The sequence below is a fragment of the Styela clava genome, chromosome 5 (genome assembly GCF_964204865.1).
Source record: "Styela clava chromosome 5, kaStyClav1.hap1.2, whole genome shotgun sequence".
NCBI classification, from domain to species: domain Eukaryota; kingdom Metazoa; phylum Chordata; class Ascidiacea; order Stolidobranchia; family Styelidae; genus Styela; species Styela clava.
This window is the reverse complement of record NC_135254.1, coordinates 9,524,724-9,533,660: the sequence shown is the minus strand read 5'-3', so window position 1 is coordinate 9,533,660 and position 8,937 is coordinate 9,524,724. Positions and strand designations below refer to the sequence as shown.

Genomic DNA, 8,937 nt, shown 5'->3' with positions numbered 1-8,937 from the left:
AACTCGCAAGTCTCTTACCCAAAATAAGTAATTCACCTTCGTAAGAAATGGAGAGCCAGACTCTTTTACGTCTTATAGAGTTTGAAATTGCGAAGTTTTCCGCAACTAAGTTCCCTTAAATTATCTGTTTCACGAGCATACAGAAGCGGATAGGAGAGAATCTTCAGCATAGCTGCAAGTGAGTTTTTGTCAACACAATCATTAAATACAGACTTAGCCTTATGTGACGACCGATGGAGACGGGGTAATTACTTGTTATTGGTTTCAATATTATTGGACACGAACTGTACATATCGTTATGCTATTATGTTGTTTTTTGTTCATGTTCTTTTCCTTGTTAGTAGCTCCTGGGTGATAGCGTGTATAAAACTCAAATATACACGATTGTCAAAATAAGTACTTCGCCCAGCGCTACTCGTTTTTCTTGGTGGTTGAATGAAATTTTCGACGTTAAAATTCCTTGATTGCTAATTTACCCTGTGTCAATAATTTGATTCAACCCACAAAGAAAAATAAAACGAGTAGCGAGAGGAAGCAGCGTTGGCAAAGAACTATCTTGACAATCCAATCGTATATTTGAGTTTTATACACGCTGTCATCAAGTATTTATTTGGTGGTAAAATCTGTAAACATTGTACATTTCTACATCTAATACATTCTGCCCCTTGAAGTTCTTGTAGCAAGTTTAAAAATTGGGGGAATATAGGACTGAGATAGAAAATAAAGTTTGACAACCCTTGAAATATATATATATATATATATATTCAAATCTACACAATAATATGGACCACTAACCGAATATCGTTACGAGACATGGAACGCATTTGGCTAAGAACGTGTTGGTAACTGATCAGCACTAAATATTTTTTTCCATAATTTTATTGTTTTAGAGAAGGAACCTCTATATGTGGATAGTACTTTAAAATTTACTTATTTAGCGTTATTGTACGTGGGCAAGGGAGGATGGTTCAAGCTGAAGCACGCGCGCATCTCCGGCAGGTCATGGGAATATTTAAATACTCTGGTATAGGTTTGAATCATGTGGGGCTCGAAATATCGAATCCGAAATATTCCAGCCCAATTAAAAACACATAGATGCCTATGTCGGTACAGATAAGATGTTTCGGCCTGGAATAAATGATAGCAATTAATTTCAGTGTGAATTAAATTCAATTTATGAAACACGGACACTTGCAAAGAGTAAGAGTAATTTTGGAGCAGTTTTCCAACCTTTATCGTTAAAACTCCCCTTCGCCTATTTCGGAACTTTTTATTATTTTTTGATTTGATGGGTCATGCGCACTCACACTTTTGTACAATTTAAAGTGTGTCATAATTATCCATTATAGTAATATTATTAATAATAAAAAAATACAGAATATTAGTAGCTGTATTTCAGCAAATACTGAGCAAAATTCTCCTCATTTTTCGGAACGTTAAGGGAAATAAATTTAAAAAGAGTCTATGATAAAAAGTGGACCTACCTTGCTTGCTCCACATGTTTTTCGCTTGAATTGGTTACTTTCAAGCACTGATTGACAAATTCTGAAGTAAAATAAAACCACTGCATCATAGAAAACATTGTACGTTGAAAATTTTGAAGATACTTTCAATTTTCTTTATTTAAATCGTTTAATCCATACTTGTTTATGTCTCAGACGTAGCGAAATTACTACATTAATTTCATAGCAGTTTCAGCTTCCATCAAATACATCAAAAGGACTAATTGCACAGTGCGATTCTGCTTATGCACGTTAAATATAATTTAAAAAAAAAACGAATTCTGAAATTTCCGTTTTAAAAATAAATAATGATTCAGAACGCAAAAAATATAGTTGCCTACTTAGATACGGTTTGAAGAAATTCAATGACCCATTTCAAATTTCTTAAATATATATAAACAAAAAGCTCCTTATAATATCATGGTGAAAAACGGCGAAACGAATTTTTAATGTGGGAGACAGTAGTATGAACCAGGTAACAGAGCAGCAAATTACTTATGATGGAGCGATGCTCAAATACATAGAGACACGAAAGCCAAAACGAGTAGAATAGGTCACAGCATACTACCGCCATAAGGTTTGTAATTTTATCGTTGATGACGTTATCGCAAATACAAGAATCCCATATGCCCACAGAAATTTTTCAAAATAAATAAAATCAATCCAGGGGTTAATGAGAAAAGCAATTTTTTTAAAACAAGAAGATAATAAGGAAATGCACATAAACAAAAAATTCTATAAAACCGTCTCACGGAGTTTTTTGAGATCAGCGAACCGGTGAGCATTACCGTTTACCGTCAATGACTTTCCGTCAATGACTTTTTGTAACAGAAACCGCTGAAAAAATATGACTTTTGTGATGGAACCGGCTAACAAAAAAAAATTGAATCCCACCACCGAGTCTGGCCCACTTCTCACGAAGGCTGAATTATTTATTTTTGTGAGTTTTTTTATCTAACTTATTGCCTTCATCAACAAAAATATTCTGAATGTTTGATCGAAATCTCAAATACAAAAGTTACAAAGAATGAAACGACTTCAACCTGACTCCAAATGTGCAGTCATCAATAATAGCATAATACTTCATTCTTTACTGGATAAATGTTCATCTAACCGCATTTCCTCTAGCTGATCCCGATGCCAACATTTCCAAAATTTGTGGTCCAATTCCACCTCGAATCAACGATTAAGGCCTAGTATTAGTCTAACTGCATAAGTAAACATAACTGTAAAAACATAAAATTGCATGCAAGATAACGAGAAGACTGCGAATGAAATGAGATCATTTATTTAATTCCCGTTAGAATAAATATTATTTGTGGAACAGCTGAAACGTAGGACTTATTGGAAGACTATAGTCAAGTGTAAATTTGAATACACTTACAACGAACGTACGTTTCTCAGCGCAAGAGCCCAGTAGTATGAAACCCTTTATGTAATTAGTATTATGTTGAAGGAAATATAAGATACAATACAATGACACTAACGGGTTTATAAAACTTGGTTTGGCTTACTTTGTACACTATATTGCCCACGATTGTGCGTGCACTCATTGCTGTAAATAAATTACCAGTTACCTTATCAATCCTTGATCGCCTCCTTTAACTACACTTCCGCGAGTCTTCGATTCAGGAATTTGGCAACAATCATCGCTTTAACACTATGTTATGGCTTAACTGTATTATTACTAGTTTATCTTTAGCTATTAGTCCATGAATCTTTCGTTTTCATTCCACCTCGACAGCCCCCCTTGGTAGACAATTGAATCAACGATTGTAGCTTAAACCTAGGTTGAAGTGCATTAGAATAAATGTGAAAGATATGGAAAAATGAACGCTACTTGGGGTCACGTAAATTCTTGACATGACAAAAAAGGTTTGTATATAAACAACAAAAGAAGTGACCGTTGAAATAATTAAAAAAAAATTAAGAAAATAATATCACCTGTACTATACCCGGAACATCCCAACACAAACGCATCCATGTTGAGTTTTTGATTCATCAATGATGTATATCTTATTTATGAAATGGTCCAAACAACATTGCACAGGCATATCTTCCCAGGGGTCTTTGATTCAACACAAGTATACTCTCAATTCAATCTAGTGCTATATTATTGCCTAACTGTAATCCATAATTTGATGAATATATGTTTAACCGTAGTTTTTGTTCCACTCAAGCAGTTTCCGATGTCAACATTCGCAGCCTGTTTACGTTCAGTCAGTTTGCATAAACACGATCTGAAATATGTAACATGACTAAGATGCACTATATAGGTCGAATAAAAGCTAACAAACTAAAAGCAAGAATAGGGCAATTCGTATACATATTCGGAATCTATCCAAGGCATAAATTTAATACAAAGTTTTTTACTTGTTCTAACTTGCTCATTTTCGTGCTCTAGAACGCGTACGTTTGTTTACGCCGTCGTCTTTGATTCAATAATCACAAATCAAGAATCATTTAGTTCTATCCTATGGCCTAACTGACGGAATAAGATGATCTCCAATAAGCATTGCATCTATAGTGATTAGTTACCACTACACATAGATTGTTTGTAGATTGGTCTGGTTTATGTATTATAACCCCAGCATTGACTGACAATAGTTTTGTCTTGCGTTCGTTAACTCGAACTGTCTATCTGTCGATAGCCTTCGGCTGTAGTAAGGAGACGTTTGAAAACACCTTATGAGTTTATTGCAATTCCGACAATATATACAGAAATACAATGTACACACAATTTGATCAAATCTAGTCTGATTAAAACAAAACACGTTGCTGAATATATAGCTTTCTACCAAGCAATTAAAATAGAATAAAGAAACAGATTTTTACATTAACGATTAAAGAATCACGCGTCATTCCGGTTTCTGGTTAGCTTTCGGTTCACTATAATCAAACATTATTAAAAGTTTTTTCTTGAAGTTCATTACTAGCAATTAACTTGTTATTGCCAAGTCACCGTGTTCCTGGTCACGTACTTACTCCAATTATGAGATGTAAAAAGTTGTTCTCAAGTGGATAATTTGGTTTTAACAAGATATTTCGAATTTACGTTATTGGAATATTACTGGAAATAAATTTTATTTTTACATGGGATGGCACCGAAATGCTATTAAATCTTGAAATTGGATTTTGAGAAATTGATAATTGCTATAACGGGAATAATTAATTTTGGTTTTCATGAGTTTCTCACGAATTGGGCCAATTTGGTGTAGTTTTGTAGTTACATAACAACTAATTGGCTACATAACTCCCCCGCAGGAGTTCGGAGAATTCTACTGATGCAATTTGGGCTGAGAAGGCGGAAATGACGTGCTGTTTTCATGAAATTCAACTAAAAATAAAAAATAAATTTTAAGCTGTATAAAGGTAGATTAAATATAGTTATTCCTGAGATAGTTATACATGAGGTATATTATTGTTATAGGTATTGATGTAAATGCACGAAGTATTTAATTCTTCGTAAAACACTTGTTAGAAAGAAATCATGTTAAAGTATAATATATATGTACAATATGAGCATTGCTATTCGACTAGTCTGCCAGACTAGGGTATAAGTTCGAATTTGATCTATTATTGGGATTTGGTCTGGATTGATATATTTGACCCCCCTGATCTTGTCTATTGTTCTGCACAAGAGGTTGAGGTGGTTCAACAGGGTTCACTTGTTCCCTGCGAGCAGCCAAGTATTGCCGAAGCCGTTGTATTCTAGGAAGTCCTTCATCTCTCAGTTTTGGGCAAAGTTTCTTGATAAAACAAACGGTCCAAATAGTGGCCCAAATGAGAGATAAATGGAATAAGAGCATATAAATACCTGATAAAATTGACGTCTTAATGAAGGAGAGGGCATGAACAAAAGTGTCTTGCACTTCATGTGAGATAGCATCAGTATCAGTGTCTGATGTGCTATCTGCATTAGTTAGGGTTTGCTCACTTAATATTCGTTCTCGAATAAGGTTAATGTGGCTGATTGATAATAACATATTATTAATATCATCATAACCCTGGTGTCCCCTTGGTAATTCGTTATATGCTTCATTGTAATCGATAGGATTAAAATTGTCGACAAAAGGCTTGAATGTGGGTCTCAGAAATTTTACATGCATATCCGCATGATTTAAAGTATAATTGACGTAGTTATAGAACCGACCGTCAATTTGAAACGTAAATATACGACCAGGCGTATAATTTTCAAAAAAATGAATACCCACATAAGCGTTAGAATCAGGGAATATTTGTGCAATGATCGTTTCATTGCTATTATTAATAAAGTGCACTAAAGGTCGGGTAGCATATTTACCCTGTAAAAAGAGGTTCCTAAGAACGGTAACGTTAATACGTTGGCATTCAATTTCGGTCAATATATCACCCACGGTGATAGCTGCTCTGTTCCCACCTAGTAACTGACTTAGGATCTTACCGGGGTATTGTTTAGACAGGAGTTTAATATTAGTGGTTAGAATGCTTTCAATTTGGCATTCCAAATAATTAATATCTGCTGTCAATTTGTTTATTACCTCGGAAACCCTATCAGTGCTTTCTTGAATAAACCCAATTAGAGGAGAAGATTCTGAAAAATTCTTAACAGTATAATCGTAATTAAAGGCGGGATATTTAAGAGTAAAAAGGGATGAACCATCAAGTGCAATGCATTGTTGCGTTTCGAATAACAAACCATTATTGGTACAAAAAGTATCAGACTTAAAACATCTTTTAACTGACTTGCCACATGAACCCCAGTTATGGATTGATTGCCCAAGTTTTGGAAAATCTAAGCGGTAAATCTGATTAGAAGAATTATAATGTAAAATAAGTTCAGTAACAGTTGTTTGGTATTGAGGACAATCAATTAAAGGGTGGTGTTTCCAAATTAAAGTTTGACTTCCTAACGTGCATGACCCAGTTAATATGTTGCAGGTGGAAATTGAAGGGAAAGCACCTAAAATTACCCCATGAAAAGGATCATACGAAATTTGAATACGAGACAAATGAGCATTGATCACTTGTCCGTGTCTAGAGGATGGCCAACTATAAGTAACTTTTGCCTTGTTTTGAGTGGACCAAGTATCTGGGGAAGTGGGTTCTAAATCTCCAATATTATCAGCTTTTAACGTGTGTACCCAATCTTCACAATATAAAGGGGTGGGTGGTTCTATCATGGTAGAAGTCAGTTTACTCGAATGTGCACCAAAGAAAAATTATTGACTAGACCATTTAGTAGCAGATTTCTGACATACATATAAAGTAATATTTGTATAGCTAGAAGATAATTCATGTACCGTAACAGAGCATTGCTTAATGGTTTGGGGTGTCTCCTTAGTACAATTATTGGGCTTCTGAATAAAGTATTCAGCTTTGGGTCTATTGGGATGGCATAGGTTTACTGTAACTGTTGGAGTTGGTAAAGCAGATTTAAATGGCAGACTAGACGAATAAACAAAAAGATACATACAGATTGCGAGGCACTTAATAGTAAACATAATCGTCTCTCTGTGGCGGTCTAGTTGTCCTTCCGTGTCGAGTCCTTGATTGTATTGATCCTGAACCTTGTTGATTGCTATTAGTTTCCTCGTTCAAAATTCGGCTGAGGAATTATACTTCAATTCCGAGGTCAGACAGTCAATATTGCCTTGGGCGATGTGAAATGTCCTTTTCGTTCACTGTATGGATGAGTTTGATCCTTTGTTTGGTTTTGTTGCACGGTTCCTCGAGTTTTTGCGATAGGCCTGTTGGAAGATAGAGAATTGTATGATTAGCAATAGGCACCCTTAGTTGCGACTTACAGGATGTAAATTAAAACGTGAAACTTATCTTATCGAGTTCCTCTCCGTAGGCTGGCTCCGTAGGATGGTTGTCTGCTCCGTGATTGATCTGCGTCAGAAGGCAGTCCAAAGGTCGGGATCTCCAAATATAGTGATTAGTTACCACTACACATAGATTGTTTGTAGATTGGTCTGGTTTATGTATTATAACCCCAGCATTGACTGACAATAGTTTTGTCTTGCGTTCGTTAACTCGAACTGTCTATCTGTCGATAGCCTTCGGCTGTAGTAAGGAGACGTTTGAAAACACCTTATGAGTTTATTGCAATTCCGACAATATATACAGAAATACAATGTACACACAATTTGATCAAATCTAGTCTGATTAAAACAAAACACGTTGCTGAATATATAGCTTTCTACCAAGCAATTAAAATAGAATAAAGAAACAGATTTTTACATTAACGATTAAAGAATCACGCGTCATTCCGGTTTCTGGTTAGCTTTCGGTTCACTATAATCAAACATTATTAAAAGTTTTTTCTTGAAGTTCATTACTAGCAATTAACTTGTTATTGCCAAGTCACCGTGTTCCTGGTCACGTACTTACTCCAATTATGAGATGTAAAAAGTTGTTCTCAAGTGGATAATTTGGTTTTAACAAGATATTTCGAATTTACGTTATTGGAATATTACTGGAAATAAATTTTATTTTTACATGGGATGGCACCGAAATGCTATTAAATCTTGAAATTGGATTTCGAGAAATTGATAATTGCTATAACGGGAATAATTAATTTTGGTTTTCATGAGTTTCTCACGAATTGGGCCAATTTGGTGTAGTTTTGTAGTTACATAACAACTAATTGGCTACACATCTTCCTATTTAGATTCTTCTCACCAAGTTCAGAACTTGTAACCTCAATTCCACTTTGTAGATATTTGAATCATTAATTGAAGGTATAAGCTTAGTTGAACTGCATTAGTATAGCTATAAAAAATGGCTGAAGATACAAGCGTTGGATTATGAAAAAATCAGCGACACAAGTATGCACATAAATCATTGTACCTAAACATTCACAAACATGAAATCAGTGCTCACCTGACGGCGTCAAATTTGAAAAGACCGCCTGAGCGCAGACAAATTTTGACGTGGCAAGAAAAGAGTGTGATTATAATAAAGAAACAAAGAGGGCGGAGGAGACCGCAAAATGAAGATGCTTTTTCATTCGTTATTAGGAATCACATGTCTAGGTGACGTAAGAAAATAACAAAACAAAAATGATGGAACATGCTGTTTGTCGCATTAACCTTTTACCACTACAGCCATATAATAATCTAGGTAAATTTTATTGTAGACAATATTTAATATGCTACATTATTTGGAAGAAAAAAGATTGGCAGAAAGATATTCCACCGACGTTATGGCGTGGACAGCAGGAAAAATTACGCTGACCAAACATACAGCGATTATAACAAAATCAGACGATTTTTTTTCATATGATGCTTATTCAATACTTGTCGCTTCGAACAAGACTCTATGCAGATACCCCACGATATGCTATGAGTTACTTTTGATTAAGTTTAATTTCTGGATCCTCATTGTATATGTAGGTTTCAATATATATATATGTTTTCAAATTCTCTGTTAAGGTTAGTCAGCTGAGCGA

The 8,937-nt window shown here is 34.9% G+C and overlaps 2 long non-coding RNA genes across 2 annotated transcripts; both read right to left on the bottom strand.

Moving 5' to 3' along the window:
* Nucleotides 1–1,659: 1,659 nt before the first annotated feature.
* LOC144422867 (uncharacterized) lies at nucleotides 1,660–3,788 on the bottom strand. The gene is made up of 3 exons (XR_013475411.1): nucleotides 3,447–3,788; nucleotides 3,080–3,288; nucleotides 1,660–2,728 (listed from the first exon to the last, which is right to left on the bottom strand). It is a non-coding gene; the product is annotated as an uncharacterized LOC144422867 (long non-coding RNA).
* A 394-nt stretch (nucleotides 3,789–4,182) lies between these two features.
* LOC144422868 (uncharacterized) lies at nucleotides 4,183–8,404 on the bottom strand. Its single transcript, XR_013475412.1, has 2 exons — nucleotides 6,958–8,404; nucleotides 4,183–4,839 (listed from the first exon to the last, which is right to left on the bottom strand). It is a non-coding gene; the product is annotated as an uncharacterized LOC144422868 (long non-coding RNA).
* Nucleotides 8,405–8,937: the final 533 nt, after the last annotated feature.